The sequence below is a fragment of the Aegilops tauschii genome, chromosome 5, assembly GCF_002575655.3.
Source record: "Aegilops tauschii subsp. strangulata cultivar AL8/78 chromosome 5, Aet v6.0, whole genome shotgun sequence".
Classification (NCBI taxonomy): Eukaryota; Viridiplantae; Streptophyta; class Magnoliopsida; order Poales; family Poaceae; genus Aegilops; species Aegilops tauschii.
In genome coordinates this window covers 567,330,103-567,347,664 of record NC_053039.3, presented here as the reverse complement: position 1 = coordinate 567,347,664, position 17,562 = coordinate 567,330,103, and the positions used below count along the sequence as shown (strand labels likewise).

General features: G+C 42.6%; 1 long non-coding RNA gene across 2 annotated transcripts; it reads left to right on the top strand.

The window, feature by feature from the left end:
• The first annotated feature begins 4,323 nt into the window (after positions 1-4,323).
• LOC120964194 (uncharacterized) lies at positions 4,324-6,954 on the top strand. Of its 2 annotated transcripts, XR_005755836.2 has the most exons (4): positions 4,324-4,540; positions 4,625-4,821; positions 6,119-6,380; positions 6,480-6,954. It is a non-coding gene; the product is annotated as an uncharacterized lncRNA (long non-coding RNA). The 2 variants fall into 2 exon arrangements; XR_012183799.1 differs by having other exon boundaries at positions 6,119-6,954.
• Positions 6,955-17,562: the final 10,608 nt, after the last annotated feature.

Below are 17,562 nucleotides of genomic sequence, written 5' to 3'. Positions count from 1 at the left end.
TTTTGATGTTTTCTGAATTGCCTTCTTCGTTCGTTCCGATCTTTTGAGTGATTGCTTATGTGTGGTTACTATTGCTTGCTTACGATAGATTGACCGGAGTGTGACGAGTAGAACCATCAGGAGTTATGAGTGCGAATCATATTCATCAACAGTACAAGGCAAGTTCACACTTTGATCATATCCCTTTATTACCTAGTTTTATGCATTAGTTTCAACCCTAAAATATTGCATGGTTAGGATTGATAACATGTGGGTATTGGGAAGTAGTTGATGAGGTAGGAACCTATTGTCCTGCATTCAAACCTTGGGACTTACTTCTACGTTATCCTTATACTGCTATGCTATGCTCGTAGACGTGGATTGGGTTTGAGTGTATCCATGACAGATGTGAGATTATTATTTAATGGTTAACTTAAGGTGGATACTTTAATACACATCTGGGTGGATTGGTTGGGGCACCCTGGAGCACCTAGTGGTTTGCCCGGGCACCTGGAGAACCCAGTGCTTGCCCAAGGGAATCCCGGAGTACCCGTGTGATTACCCTATGGAATGCCACCCAGGCTCAAAGGGATCATAAGAGTATTCATGCTAGAAACTTCCGTGTGCAGCCACAAGCTATTACGGGCTCTAGAATAGTTGAGTAAGTTGCATGACCTCTTTCAGTGGTGGGCTAGCAGATGTAGGGGGAAGTAGGTATAACTGTCCACCCAGAGTAAAGAGTTAATGTTTCTGAAAGACTGTGTCTCGGTCATCCGTTTCTCAAACACCATGTAGTGCGAGAAATCCAACGGAGGAGATCGAATCTTGTGGGGAAAAGTGCACAAACCTCTGGAGAGTGTACAAACTAATCATGATTAACCGTGTCCCCGGTTATGGACATCTTGAGTCTCTGGTACTTGGATTATCATGTTGATCTCGTCACTCTACTAAATTAATTTTGTTGGGATGTTAACTTTTAATTGGGATTGAGTTGGAGGAACCTTCTCAATATTTTCAACAAACTTTGTAGTTAAATAAAATATATTCCTTTGCAGTAGGGAAAAATTGACTTTTCGCAAAAACATGATAACCATAGAGCCTCCACCAGCAAAATATGCATGTAGTGATAGTCATTATTCATCATTGCTCTATGGTGTGAATTTTCCATTACATTCAATGTACTGACCCTTTGTGCTGCAACGTCTCATGTTGCAGGATTCTTGCGACGAGTAAGTGATACGTTAGGGTTACAATTTCTACACTCAACTTTGTCGTTGGTGTTGATGGGAATCCACAACCTTGTTGTTACTTCCGCTATTTGGATTGAGGTAATAGTATTTACGTTATTTATACATGTGATTTACCTCTGTTATAAATCCTCGAGTACTGTGTGTGTCAGCATACCGATCCAGGGATAACACTTAAGCACAGAGACTTGACCGTCTGAGGTCGGGTCGCTATAAGTTGCTTGGCTCGTCTTTGTGCGATACGTGGACAGTTGTCACTGCGAATGGCAAATTGTACATTGCCCTTTTTAGAGGATCAAATCCGATGTTTTTTTCCTGCCAGGAAAAAAAGATGTTGTACTGGCAAATTCTTAGGAAATGGTGTTTTGGCTCTTGAGGGCAACCAAAACACCTAGGGCGTTTTGGTTGGACTAATAGACTGAAATCTCTACTTCTAAAGGGGGAGTCCGTACGTCGTTCGTTTGTGTCGCTCATGACTCCCTTCGATGCCTTGTAAGATCTTCCCCTCTACCCTCCACCCCCACCCCCCCGTTCCATCGATTTTTTCTATCCCTGTAAAAAACGGTGGAGAAAACCCCGCAAAAAATCACGTGTTCAATGGGAGTTTGTGTGTCCTTGTTCCCTCCTCCTAACCCCATGGATCGATCCGAGAAATTTTCTCTCCCACCAATTCCTTTCCTTCCTCCTGTTTCAGTTTTTACTACGTGCTCTTTTTACTTCCCTAATATCTATATATTCCCGATTTTCTAACACAAAGGATGGCTCCTCTCCGAAAATTCCTCGTTCTTTCTCCTCAAATGTGTTATTGTGTGCTCTCCAAATGCTTGCCACTTCACGCGACTACCTTGGGGTAAAATGGAATAGAGAGTGGACGAAAACAAACAGTGTGTACAACAAAATGAAGTATAACTAGTGGTTGGGGCCCCACCCTATGGCGCCGCCTGAGCGGAAGCTGGTGGCGGGTGGGATGCGCCCCTTTCACTCACTTTTTTGTACTATATAGTGTTATTGCATAAGACTCAAAGTCAAACAATATGAAAGTATGGGTACATGTAAGTTGGTGACCAGAACAATAAGGCAGAGTAGTGCAAATGCAACACATTCAGAGGATGGATCAGCCTTAGGAAGAAAAACAATGACATCATAGACATTAAGAGGCTTATATGAACGCAAAAGTGGTAGTTTTAAAATTTAGAGGACCGACTACAGACAATACAAGTGGTTCAAAAGTGATAGAATGATAGTACTTGCTAATATAAACCACCAACTAACTAAAAAATATAGTTACACAAAAGATATGTCAGGATCAAATCAACATGACCAGTGCGTGGAACGACTCTGTCGACTGGTTCACCTGACTTGACATACAACATCCTCATCCATGAGGGTTGACTCTCCTCCTATGAGGCCTGATGCTAAATCAGCCTCGAAGAGGCCCCTGCTGGGCAATGGACATGGACGACATCTGACAAGGCAAGAACAGGAAACATGACGGCGGCTTCTTGCTCCACGACGACATCCAGTCCGGCCACCCGGTTCTGCAGTACAACTACCCACGCCGCTACAAGGCATTCTTCTACTGCAACACGGTGAGCTTCACCTTGTCCACCATCCTCCTCTTGCTCCTCGTGAACCCCAATCTATACAGGCCAGCCATACGAAGCCATGCCTTGTCTCTCTGCTCCGCGGTGAGCTTCATCTGCCTCATCAGCGCCTTTGCCGCCGGAAGCACGCGGCATCTGAAAACACCCATCTACATCTTCGTATTGGTGGCCGTGGCCTTCTTGTGCCTATGTCTACCACTAGTCAAGGTACTATGGCAAAATATGTGCTCAGATTCGCCATCAACTGACACCGGATCTACGGCAAGTGTTGCGGAGGAAAAGCCGACAAGAAAACCACCACGTGACAAAAAACGATATACCTGATGACTCTAGCAATTTTGGTGGCGAGTGCCACCTCCCAAGCCGGCCTGGATCCGCCAGGTGGATCTTGGCAGAGTGGCAGCGATGCGGGACACCCGGTGATGCAAGACAAGAGGAGGAGCCGGTACCTCGCCTTCCTCTGTGGCAACACCACCGCCTTCGTGTCGTCCATTTTTCTCATTGAGTTGTTGCTCTTCAGCTCGTCCTTCCCGGAATGCGAGTGGTTTAAGAAGGCGGTACAACCGACGGTTGTGGCGCAGTACCTTGGGTTCCTAGTGGCCTACGCGGCAGGCTCCAGCAGGCAGTGGAAGACATCGGCGCATGTCGGAACGCTGGTCATTGCCGTGCTCGCCTATGTCATGATTCATGTGATGCTGTCAAAGTGCAGAGAGAAAACCCGCGAAAATTCTCTCCAACAGCGACCTCAAGGTTAACATTTGTTTTGGGCGGGGCCAAGTCTGTGCCCTGCTCATCGTGGAGATTATATGTACATGTTGCGACTCACACGCTTGTCCTTAGCAATCCACAGAATGAGTGCAACAAGATCGCACCAGCGGTGTGAGTGTTAGAACCTGACCTTTCACAGTGATGTTTTTCAGCAAACTTGTAAGTCTCTATTTGCACTTTAGTAGACCGGGGCTTGCTGCAATTGTATAAGCACAGGCACCGGTGCACTGTAGAAGCACGACCTGGGTGTACTGCTGCAGATGGGTTGCAGTGTGTAGGAAATTTGGAATTTTTTGAATTTTTCTAGTATTAATTTTAAATTTACTGTTCATTAGGTGCAGATGAGCTCAGGCTCGGAATTGGGTATTCGCACAACTCTCAATCTTATTCTGAAAAGAAAAGAAAGGCTCCCAAAGCCAAAGGGGGCTGGACCAAATCCTTCCGTGTGTGCACTGTTTCCGAGTGTAGAGCTAGCTGCATGTGCACATATCCACCCGAAATAGTGAGACGAGAGTAGCAGCTCGGGTCCGGAGCGGTGCTTCTCGTCCCGAGCACACGTGAGCGCTACATTTGGGCGGTTCGGGCTGTCTTTTTGGATGGGGTGCATTCAATTCTTGTGCGACACAAACGTTTATTCTTAATGAAGCATATAGAATAATACAATACATGGGTACAGTGCACGCATGCCGGTTCACGGGGCATGGCATTGCCGCCGTGAAGGAAGGAAAAGGGAGCCATGGCTCGGAACCTGGCCGCGATCCTGGCCCGTGGATCAGGAATGTTGCTTTCCGGCAAGGCGGTCAAGGAGTAAATGAGGCATAGAGCCAAGTTGGAGCTGTCGCCAACCTCTGGGAAATCGCCACTTCCCCCTTGTCGAGGATTTGCCGAAAGAAGGCCTAGCGGCGGCATAGGGATGGAGTTCCTGATACAACCGATTAGGAGGTAATCCCCTCTACATTGCATGACTTTTTTTTCGTCGAGATTTGCTTGAAATCTGAATCATGCTGGGGGATTTGGCCGAGCCAGGAACGTCGTGCTAGAAGAGGTTAACAACAATGAGATTCCAATGGAGTCCTACCTAGCGGTGTCCACAATAGCAGATCAGCTGTCCCCCATGGCGGCGGCCGGGGAAGCGCCTGGCTGGAAGGCAGAGTATGAACCGCAAGCGTGCGAGCAGTCCATTGAACATATATTGACCCGAAAACTCCTGGATGGACGTGAAGGTAATTACTTGGTCGTGCATGATTTTAGCTTGATGGTGTGTATTTGCATGTGAGGCCACATTTCTGACTGAGCGGGCTCAGATTGCGTTTGCAACATGGGATTCATAGACAGTAATGTGATTAGAAGGCTTCTGAAAATATGGAGATATCTTGTGTAAATGAGAGAACATAAAAATAAAGTCTGCACATGATTTGTTGAAGCATCTTCTATCCCGTGGGTGCATGTCAGATTCTACTCCCCCTGTAAAGAAATATAAGACCGTTTAGTGATCTAAACGCTCTTAAATTGCTTTACGGAGGGAGTAATAGTTTGTATTTAGCTGTTTGAGGGGCCCTCGTAGTAGTAAGGCTGATGTAACATACCATGGTTCAGTGAGGCTGCTCGTAAAAGCAATTCAGTATTGTTTTGAGCATGTTCTGCTGTGAAATACGAGTGTGGTTTGAATTCACCTCGGTTGTGTTAAATTAACAGAAAGTAGTGAACATTAAGGCCTTGTTTGTTTTAGCTTTGATCTAATTTGAATCACCTAGGGATTCACTTTAGTGGCAAAGTTGATTCGCAGTTATATAAGATCATCTTCGTTTCAGCTTTGGTTGGATTCAAATCACCTGTAGATTCGCTTTAGTAGTGTGAATTAGTAGATTCGCTTTAGTAGTGCGAATTAGCTTCGCCACCAAAGTACACTTTGAGGTGCTTCAGCAAATTGCACTAAAAATGACCCAAATCCAGATCCAGCTTCATTGGCAAAGCTGATTTGAAGTAGCTGTTTGTTTTAGATTCCAGATCAGTTTCACTGGCAAAGCTGGCTTCACTGGTAAAGCTGATCCGAAATAACTGTTTGTTTCAGATTCCAGATTCAGCTTCACTGACAAAGCTAAATCTAGGCTCAAACAAACAGGACCTAAGTTTGTGATAGACAACTGATTTGTTGGCCTGTGGTAGTTTGACTTAACCTGATTAGTAGAGAAATGTTAAGAGCAGGCTGAGTGATTGCAAGAACTGGTCCACTGCGAAAAAAATGAAGCACATTTTTATGAATATGAGCTCTGCTGGGAAATACGAGAGTGATTCGAATTCACCTCGCTTGTGTCAAATTAAAAGAAAACAGTGAACATTAAATTTGTGAAACACATCTAATTTGTTGGCATGTGGCTATTTGACTTAACCTGATTAATAGAGAAATGTTAAGAACCGGTTTAGTAATTAACAAGAACTTATCCACTAGATAAATAAGGAAGGGCAATTTTATGAATATGTTTGGCGATGATATAGTGACTCCTGAACTTTTGATTGCAGGGTCAGGATCGGAGCTGCCACTCGTGGAAGGACGCCCTTGTGCTAGCCGCAAGAGTGCCCTGGAGAAGGCAATACATGGCTTCGCAAAGAATCTTACATTGTAATATTTCTTGCATTGAGTACCACTTTTGATGCGTTGGGTGAAGCTTACGACTTTCACAACTTGTACTCATGGGAGAAGGGATTCAACATTAGGTATGTGAAGAGCAGACTTAGTGTCGAGAGGACGAAGTGCATGCAAGAAATTGTTTGTGGGTGTATGGTATGGATTAGTAGATCTCATTATATTTGTATGTCTAGGTAGTTGAATCATGAACAATATTTTGAATGTCATACGGACTTGTGTGCTGTTGTTTCACAGGGAAAGGATGGGGTGGAGAACATGAGGTCTTGCCGATGCGAGAGTCCTGCACTGATACAACAGTTGCGCTCAAAAGACCATTTGTCGTCTCCTATGTACAAACAAACAATACACTGGCCCTCCCACAATGTGTACAGTAAGGATTTGGTTGAGCAGCAGCGGCAGGACAATGTGAACCTTGCAAAGGTCTACATCATTATTGGCAGTTTTTTTGGATCTATGAAAAGAATACCTTTCACGAAAAGAGCTTTGAAGAATTTGTGTGGTAGAATAAGCAGAGAGCAAGGAGAGGATGATGTGAGAAAAACCATGGAGGCTTTTGCAGAACTGGTTCAAGAGATCCACACTTTACATATTGTGTGCATGTTGACAAAGATCGACAGATAACAACTTTGATGTGGGCAAATGGCACACTCATATTGCAATAGACATTCTTTGGGGATGTTGTGATATTCAATACCACCTGCATGAAAAATATGTATGACATGCTGATGACCCACAAGTGTAGGGGATCTATCGTAGTCCTTTCGATAAGTAAGAGTGTCGAACCCAACGAGGAGCAGAAGGAAATGACAAGCGGTTTTCAGTAAGGTATTCTCTGCAAGCACTGAAATTATCGGTAACAGATAGTTTTATGATAAGGTAATTTGTAACGGGTAACAAGTAATGAAGGTAAATAAGGTGCAACAAGATGGCCCAATCCTTTTTGTAGCAAAGGACAAGCCTGGACAAACTCTTATATGAAGGAAAACACTCCCAAGGACACATGGGAATTATTGTCAAGCTAGTTTTCATCACGCTCATGATTCGCGTTCCTTACTTTGATAATTTGGTATGTGGGTGGACCGGTGCTTGGGTGTTGCCCTTCCTTGGACAAGCATCCCACTTATGATTAACCCCTATTGCAAGCATCCGCAACTACAAAAGAAGTATTAAGGTAAACCTAACCATAGCATGAAACATATGGATCCAAATCAGCCACTTACGAAGCAACGCATAAACTAGGGTTTAAGCTTCTGTCACTCTAGCAACCCATCATCTACTTATTACTTCCTAATGCCTTCCTCTAGGCCCAAACAATGGTGAAGTGTCATGTAGTCGACGTTCACATAACACCACTAGAGGAAAGACAACATACATCTCATCAAAATATCGAACGAATACCAAATTCACATGACTACTTATGGCAAGACTTCTCCCATGTCCTCAGGAACAAACGTAACTACTCACAAATCATATTCATTTTCATAATCAGAGGGGTATTAATATGCATAAAGGATCTGAACATATGATCTTCCACCAAATAAACCAACTAGCATCAACTACAAGGAGTAATCAACACTACTAGCAACCCACAGGTACCAATCTGAGGTTTTGGGACAAAGATTGGATACAAGAGATGAACTAGGGTTTGAGAGGAGATGGTGCTGGTGAAGATGTTGACGGAGATTGACCCCCTCCCGATGAGAGGATCGTTGATGATGACGATGGTGATGGTTTCCCCCTCCCGGAGGGATGTTTCCCCGGCAGAACAGCTCCGCCGGAGCCCTAGATTGGTTCCGCCTCGTGGCGGCGGTGTTTCGTCCTGAAAGCTTGCTTATGATTTTTTTTCAGGGTAAAAGACTTCATATAACAGAAGATGGGCACCGAAGGCCTGCCAGGGGGCCCACGAGGCAGGGGGCGCGCCCAGGGGGTTGGGCGCGCCCCCCCCACCCTCGTGGATGGTGGGTGGCACCCTCTGGTACTTTCTTCGCTTAGTATTTTTTATTAATTCCAAAAATAACTTCCGTGGAGTTTCAGGACTTTTGGAGTTGTGCAGAATAGGTCTCTAATATTTGCTCCTTCTCCAGCCCAAAATCCCAGCTGCCGGCATTCTCCCTCTTCATGTAAACCTTGTAAAATAAGAGAGAATAGGCATAAGTATTGTGACATAATGTGTAATAACAGCCCATAATGCAATAAATATCAATATAAAAGCGTGATGCAAAGTGGACGTATCACATGCCATTTGGACTTCTTCTCGGTGTTAACAACTCTAGAGCATTATCATGGCTGGGGTTTTTATCCGTGACGAAAAGGTGGAGACCTTTGAGCCGATGGTTGTGTGCATCGATGGCCGGACGAGGTGGCATTCACGTTGTTTTGACACTAGCAGCCTCCGTTAAGGTTCTTTCCATTACAGGAAACTTGTCACCGGGCGCAGCGGCGATGACAGCATCAGAAGCACCTTGTAGGCGGTGGTAACCGGAACAAACAGCTTCTTGTCCTTTGAAGACTTGGCAAGCACGTTGGCAACGACGACGGTCTGCTGGAAGCCTGGAACATGAGGGCTTTCAATTGTTTTTGTCATTAGAGACTCTTCTCCTACGATCCAGGTCGTCACCCGAGCAATTCTTATAAATGACAACTCACTTCTTCTTCGGTAGAACTCTCTAAACATATCAACGGAGGAGATCTCTCCATACCAAGTTCTGTACCAGGAATGAATCGAACATGGGATCCACTCCATCCAGCAGGCTATCGTGCAAGATAAGCAGCTCATAACTTTTAAAACTATTCTCACAGTCCGAGTTTATTGGTTCCAAGATTGGTGGAAAACAGGAAGCGTGGCATGTATTATTAAATATCATCGCGTGAGATAAGGGCCACGACATGATAGGAACCGATCAATGCATGCGTTTTCTTTTACAATAGTTTACTCCCTCCATCCTTGAAGGAGTGTATTTCCAACTTTGTTAAAACGTTAAACATTTATATTTTGACCGTATGCAGCCTTTATTAGCGTGAGTTTTGTGGCAGCTATAATTACGGGCATTAATTAACATGGAAAAGGAATACGAACCGCACTTGATTACTGGTGAGAATTACCCGTATTTAGTCCCCATGCACGAAGCCTTGGTCCTAGAATTTTGGTCGTTGTGCCCAATATACCTGGGCGGAGAGAGTATAAACAACGACAGACTCGAACTTTTTTGGAATTTTGAACGTCGCTTTTTGTAAACGTGAACACTGTTTAAATTTTTTAAAATATATGAAAAGGCAAACAAAATTTTCAACAGTTTGAAACGCAAACAAATTTTAAAAAATGGAAAAACTGAAATTCCAAACAATATACAACGATTTTAAAACTCTAAACTTTTTGAAAATGAGACCATTTTTTGAATTCTTTAAACTTTTTGAAAGAATATGAATAGATAAATAAATATGTTGGACATTTTTGAACATTGCAATTCTGAAAAGAAAAAGAAGAAGAAAAAAATAAACAGAAAATAAAAAAATAAAAAAAATGATTCATGAAACTTTTCCCAAATCGGTAAAAACCGACCTTGAACCATCTAGATGGTGAAAACCGGCATCCGCAGAGGTAACGAAAAGATTAAAACAGGCAGGCCCATGTTTACTCGTATCGACCTGGTCTGTGCGAAACAACGACTATTTTTGGACATTCTTAAAATGACCCCAACTCTTGCGAACAGGTTAGCATGCCCACGGTAGCCTTCCATGACATGTTTGAACGATTTTTGACACCGTATGCAAGTTGCGACAGGTCCGGCTATTTATGAGCATTTTTTGACCGAGAAAAGTACAGTGCAAAACTTGTCGGAAACCAACCAACTTGGCATGGTGCCTTAAATTAGTGATTCAAGGTCATGCAAAAAATTTGGGGTCATTCCAAGGTTGTCGAGAAATAACGTGCTTCAGACGGTGCCTTCTGGTAGGATACCCTCCATTAAATATGGTCTAGTCTTGGACATTCTTGAAATAAATCTAACTTTTGTAAGCAAATGGGAATGCCCATTGTAGGAATCCATGTCATGTTTGAACGAAATTTGACACCGTATGCAAGTTGCGACACGTCCGGTCATTTATTGGCCTCTTTTGACCAAGAAAACTCCAGAAAATGCAAAACTTATCGAAAACCCGAACAACTTGGCATGGTGCCTTGAATTGGCCATACAAGTCCATGAACAGACTTGGAGCCATTTCAACGGTATTGAGAAACAACGTGCTCTCAGACGGAGACTTCTTGCCTACATGGGCATTCTTGAAATGACCCCGACTTTTGCAGGAAGGTGGGCAGGCATCCATGCCAGGTTTGAGCGAGTATCGACACTGTATGCAAGTCGTGACTCATCTTGCCATTTATCGACTTTTTTTGGTTGCGGCAAATAGCCGGGCAATCGCACAGGCGATCGTAGAATGGGCGGGCCCATCTGAGCGTTCGAACCACCAGTATTGTGAATCTTTTGGAGAGTTACTTGCCAGTTTTAGGACTTCTAGAAGGTTCCTAAACCATTTTTGTCTGAATTTTTCTCAGTTTTGGTTTAGTTTCTATTTTTAGTTTCTTTTTGTTCTTTTTCTTTTGGAGAAAGTCATAAATTTCAAAAAATCTTCAACATATTAAAAAATTGTTCATTTTTCACAAAAAATGATCGAAAATTGTGAATCTTCGTCATGTTTTCAAGAATAGTTTGCATTTTAAAACCTGTTCAGAATTTTTTAAATTGTTCATGTTTTGAAAAAAATGAAGTTTCACAATTTTCTTTATGGTTTCAAACATTTTACGCAATTTCAAAAAATGTTGGGAATTTGAAAATTCATTCATGTTTTCAGAAAAACTTATAGTTTCAAAATTTGCTTGTGTGATTTTTTTTCGGTATTTCAAACTATTTTCTCATTTTAAAATGCGTTACAGTTTTTTTATAGGTTATTCAAGTTTTCAAAAAATTGTTCTCGTTTTAAATATTGTTCACAGATTCAAATAATGTTTGCATATTAAAAAAGTCATGGATTTAAAAAATGTTCGCGTATTACAAAAAGTTCATGGATTTCACAAAATGATTTGTTTCCAAATACTGTTTTGGAATTTCGAAAAATGTTTCTGTTCTAGAAAATTGTTCACGGAATCTAAAAAGTATTCGGTATTTAAAAGATGTTCACAATTTTCAGTGAAACTTTCTAAATTTTGTGAACACTGTCTCAATTTTGCCGCCTCTGTGTGTTAATAAATATCGGCGCTAGCTTAAAATCACAAGCTACTGATAGGTCGACTGGCCAGCAGCACACATTAAATGGTCTAATGTCGCAAGTTTGAATCTTGGCAGACCAGGCGAGAGTTCGAATCGGACGGCCGTACAATTCTGGGATTTGAAATAGCAAGCAGTTGATGCGAGATGCCTTGGAAGATAACAGTCATCCGATGGAATAACAAATCAACGCCTCTGGCCTGGTCTGAAGGCTGAGCTCGGATCTCACCCATCTCAAGTATGGAGGGCAATATGTGCGGGTCTTTCGGTTCTTCAATCAAGGTGTGGGATCATAATTAGCTACCGAGGGATTCTATGTTGAGAGCACTACACCCTCGTTCTGTAGACCCTCCAGTTTTTGTCAGTGAGTTAATACATGAAGCAACAAAGTCTTGGAATCGACAGAAAGTCATGCGACACATGCGGACCCCAGATGTTAATGTAGTGTTGAACATCCCTATCAGTTCCCGAAACTTAGATGATAGCTGGGCTTGGCATTACGATCAGAGGGGTATTTTTTCTGTTCGGTCTACATACAGATTGCTAGTAGAAATGAAAAAGAGGAGAGAGGACTGGCTCGAAGGAAGGGGAGCATCCTCTGATGCTAGCTCGGTGCAGACACAGTGGAAAAAGCTCTGGAAAATTAAATTAGAATTTTTGCATGGCGGTTAGCACGGAATTCTATTCCAACCGAGTCGGTGAGGCATAAGCGAAATATGTCTCACACAGAGATTTGTGATTCAGCTGAGGACCCATGGCGTCATGTGTTGGTAGACTGTAACATGGCCAAGTGTGTCTGGGGTTTGATGGACGAAGAGCTGGTCGAACACTTAATCAATTGTAATATATCAGATGCTAGACTATGGCTGACTGAACTAATGGAGACCATGAAAGAAGAGGAATTTGTAACAACCCTGGTTACCTTATGGTCAATCTGGTGGGCAAGACGGAGAGCAATTTATGAACGGGAATTTCAATCGCCACTGTCTACTTTTAACTTTATTCAGAAGTACATTGCTGATTTGGCACTTGTGCCAAACCGGAAGCCTGATTCTTCATCGAGGAATATTGCCCGGACTGGTGGAGAACAACATACTTCTAGGACATGGATGCCTCCACCAAATGGTTATATGAAGTTAATGGTTGATGCTGCCATTTTCAAGGCTCCTACATAAACATGCTCCATTACATGCTTTTACAAAACTGAATCAAAATAAACTACCTTCGTCTAAGAAATTGTTTTCACACTGACAGGAGACATGTAACTCAGAGCATTTCATTTTCATCCACTGCTCTGTATCTTCGCCTTTCATGTTACAATTAAATTCATCCACTGCAGTATTAACTATTTTCCCTTACCACAGAAAAGAAATGGCAAGGAAACGGAGGGCGCAGGACTACTAGAGGCAAAGATAGACGGACGCGGTCGGAGCACTATGGCAGCGTCGATGGGGATGGAGGAGCGCACAGAGATGCTGCGGAGCACTGCTGATGAGCTTGTCGGCAGGACGAGCTGCTCCCACTGCTGCACGACAACCCCAGCCCGGTCTGCTTCGACAGGTTTGAGCCCTCCGTCACCGACCGCGTGCACATCTTGGCAGGTCAATAATAAATTAATAATTTTCCAACTCCCAACTTCCCAGCCGGCCAAGTTGCTCTTGCCGCAAATTTCTTTGTTTCTACCACATCAGAATGGCTGACACACGTCCTTGCCTTCTCGTCGTTTGTTTCTACCAAATTGTAAGGGTGTTGGGAAGGTGATCATTGTGAACAAGATGGTCAGGGCCAGATGCAGAGTAAAAATCCTAATAGCGGACCAGAGGACCGGAGTGAAGGACTCGGCAAGATCAGGGACATTGGTCGCTAATTCACCATGATCGAGATCCGTGTCATAACCAGAGAGCAGCTGGACCATGACAAGGACGTCGCCATCGGATAATCCACCATGTGGGATTATTGTTTGACCTTTCACAGTTCCTCCAGGTGTCCATAACATCAAGCATAATTTTGATGTTTCTTAACCTTTTGCATTCTACTCTAATCAGTTAAGTTAGGCCTATAACCGAGAAGTTTTTCTTATACTATTAGTTATGAATTTTGTTTTGTTATCTTCCTGATTCAATGTGATTAGCACAATACTAAATTTGCCGGCTACTAATTGATACTTATGTGTGATACTTTTAGTGTGTGCTGACAGATTAATCTAAAGCATCAAGATCTGTAAGTGCTCGTGGGTCCTCAAGGTGCTGGTTCGTGAGCTCAGTTTGTTTGGGACATCAAAGGTTATCTTGGGCGATGTGCATCAACAAAGAAGTTTACAATTGCGTAAGTGCCCACTAGCGCTGGATCTAGAATGCTTCCACTATCAGGTCTCTAAAATTTTGGAACCAGTGAGTATAGCCCATTATTGTCGTAACCATGATATTGAAATTGATACCTAGCTCATGTGTGTGCATCATACATATCGAATGCATCTTGAGAATGGGCAGTGCATCTTTTCCATTGAATAGAAGTTATATTTCCATGATAAGGATGCTCCATTTTGTTGTTCTCCTGCATAGCTATATGTTAGCAGGGCGTACTCTTTGGAAGTTCATGTTTTTGGTATTGTGATGGATATTTAGATATTTGCCCCTCCAACTACTGGAAAGATTTAACAAAATTATGTCATCGCAATCTAGCTTTATATAAAAGTTGATCAGGATATGCACATATCTATGTGTTTACATAATTTAATCCATAAATTTGTTTTTTTACTAGAGAGCATCTCTTTTTGTACAATCCCGAAGATCTGCTCATATATCAAGTGTGTTTCTTTATTGTTTTCGTGCAGAATGAGATTGTTTTGAGGACAAATCTACCGACCGAGGAGCACGCTAGCCAGGTATACACAGGAGAAGTGTATGAACTGTCTGTGCAAACCATATGTGAATCTGAACCTTTCGTACTGGAGGCAGTAATCGCCAACTTGAAGTACATAGCACCGCATCCCAACAGTAAAACCAGGGAGAAATGATCTAGGTTGGAATATGGGGTCAATGTTAGAGAAGACGGTGAAGCATTCATGTGCATGTGCAAGGAGCAGGAGATCCTGTGTTGCCATGCCGTCAAGGTAACATTCTCTTGGTCCTACTATATCTGCATACTTACTATTAGCTGCTATATGTACATACAACCTTCAATACTTTGCAGCTTCAATTTTGTCAGGTGATGATCCACCTGGGCGTGCGTGAGATACCAAGGTTACATGTTGTGCCACCAAGTCGCCACAGAGCCCCGGTGAACCGCAAATGGACAGTGAGCTATGGAAGCACTCCGTGATGCATGTTAAGTTCTGAGACCTAGCGCATGACCCTTGTGATGATGAAGGGTCCTGGGCCTACAAAGTTGTCATGAAGGGCCTCGACAGACTGGACCCAGACCTAACCGCGCCAAAGGCCATGACCCGCCGCTACAACAAGCCAACATTACGGTAGCCGAGGATCCTCATTTATTCCAAAATGTGCCGAATATGGTTGACTAACTCCAGTCCATGATGAAGTGAGTTCAATGTTGTATTCTTGTTTGTTATGAGTGTGATTACCTTTTTTCTATTTGGCTTTCTATACCATTAAAAGCCATGCTATTCCTACCACAACTTACTGAAATCTTTTATGGGAAACTTTTTATGAGTTATTTTCAGTATTTATACTTGTTGTAGGTAAAGGGCATAGATTCAGCTGACTATGTCTATTACGAACAGAGTTCCCTGGAAATGTGTCAAAACAAATAGCTGATAACCAGCAATTTTCCACCAATGGAAGCCCCGTGTGATTTAGGTACCATTTGCTCCCTTGGATTTTGTTATTTAGCTCTGTCATGTTAAATCTTACGCGGCTTGCTAATGTTATATATTTAGTCGCTTATATGATGTCTGTTTGGTCGTTGCTCTAGCCTCAGACCCAAGAAATTTGTGTGTTTGATCATTTGACCAAAATAATCTGTGTTGCTTTAAAGTCCAGTAAACAAACAAACAACTTCGATGCATGTCCATGCCTTTCAGTTTCACTTGCATCCAGTAAATATAATTATGACACTTGTTGTCTTGCTGTGTTGTCCAATTATCGCCAGGATGTTAACAAGCCCATTATATATCCTAGGTAAACCACATGATACTGTTTTCTAATCACATGTTTTTCCTACACAAACTATACGAGTTTTATGAGCTTGCTTCACTACTATATGCAAAGGTATCATCTAAAAGGAATTATGGGCTTCATATATGCTCCAGTATCATAGTATTTTTTCCATGGTTCATGGCAATAATTTCTCTACTTGGGATTCCATAGAATTCTTTTGGTCTGCTTAGTTGTGATTTTACAGTTGAAAAAAATAATAAATTAACAAGACCTTTTATGCATAATTATGTTGCCATGATATGCATAATTCTGGCAGTTAGCATAGTGACTTTGACACTTTTTAGATATGCTCCAACCTTGAGTTTACTCAATCTCGCATTAGCCTATTGTGTTTGAGATTTGCTTACATGAAAACAGATGTTGAATTTTCCTTTGATTTATCATTGGTCAGTTTTTATCTTTTTGATATTTGCATGGGATGGATTTGAACTTCACTCTTGCTAAAGCCCTGTATGTGAGTTTGTTTGAGTTACTTGTAGAACAAATTAACAAGGCCTTTTTAGTTGGCAAGCGTCGAGCCGGGTGGTCAATCAGTTTCCCCCTGCATCTGCAAAGTGGCAGAAGAAGGCTACAATGGCTGTGCTCAGGGCGCTGCCGCCTCCATCCCCGCACCATCTTTGTCACATGTAGCATCCGACTTATCTCTTCACGGCAGGAGTGGCTCTTCAAGGAGAATGAGATTGAGGATGGAGGCACTGAACCCGCATGATGACGATGCATAAAGGTCACGCCGGCGGCTCCCGCGGGTTGGCGTTGGCCACCAACAATGACGAGGTCGGCGGCTTTGACGTGAGGGTCATCGACCTTACCTCTGACAGGAATTAGTAGTTTTTTTCTTTGGTTTTTAGTTATTATTATGCTCGGTGTCCTGCTTCTGCGTTGTAAAAATAAAGTCCGTGTCCACTTTGATAAATACGGATGTCCACAGACTTAGTTGGTGGTATCAGTTTGGTGATCCACGTTGAAGATGCCCTAATCTCCTTGTATTTAAGTGTCATTTAGTATTTTGCACTTCTGAAATTTGTAAAGCAACTTCTTACTTTCATGTCATGTCTATGTGTTAACAAGATAGCAAAAAAGCAATTGACATGGGCGGCTACCAACCTAGCACCGCCCAGCTTTCACTCAGGAGGCGCCACCAGGTGGCGTCCCAACCCCTAGTCCACATACAACCCCGCACAAAAAAAAAGACTGGTAAGGACAGCTTGATGGAGCGGTAAGACTCTGCCTCCGGACGATGACGTGAGAGTCTGAAGAGGGAGGCGATTGTATAGCATATATGGACTATGGATACACCTTTCCCAGTTGAAATTCTAGCATTCAGAGATGCCATATGTTGCCGTCCATTGCACAAGGTTTTGAGAAAATCGTGATTGAGACATCACACACATTAACATGCGGGAGAATGGCGGCAAGCCAGCATGACCACGTGGTGCATGCTGGTTGGCCGCGGTGAGGAACTTTTTGATTTTTTTTAGATTATTTTTAAAAGATGGAAGTGAGACTTTTTTTTTGATAAAAGTTTTTTTAGAGATTATTTTTGGAAGTGGCAATTTTCTTTTTCTTTTTGAGAAAAGGTTTTAGGCTTTTCCTTTTTCTTTTTGAGATGGATGTGATGTCCATTTTTTTTGAGATTTTTTTGGTAGATGAAAGTGAGACTTTTTTCTTTTTGACTATAGTTTTTAGGCTTTTTCGTTTCTTTTTTAGATGGATGTGATGTTGATGTGATACGAGAAAGTTTTTTTTAATTTTGAGATGAAGATGAGGTATTTTTTTAGAATAACAGATCGTGTTCGAGTAAGGTCGTTTTTTTTTCTTTGAGAGGGAGAAATGTGCGCACAACTTCCTCTCAAGAGACCCGCAATGGCGGGCCCCAAC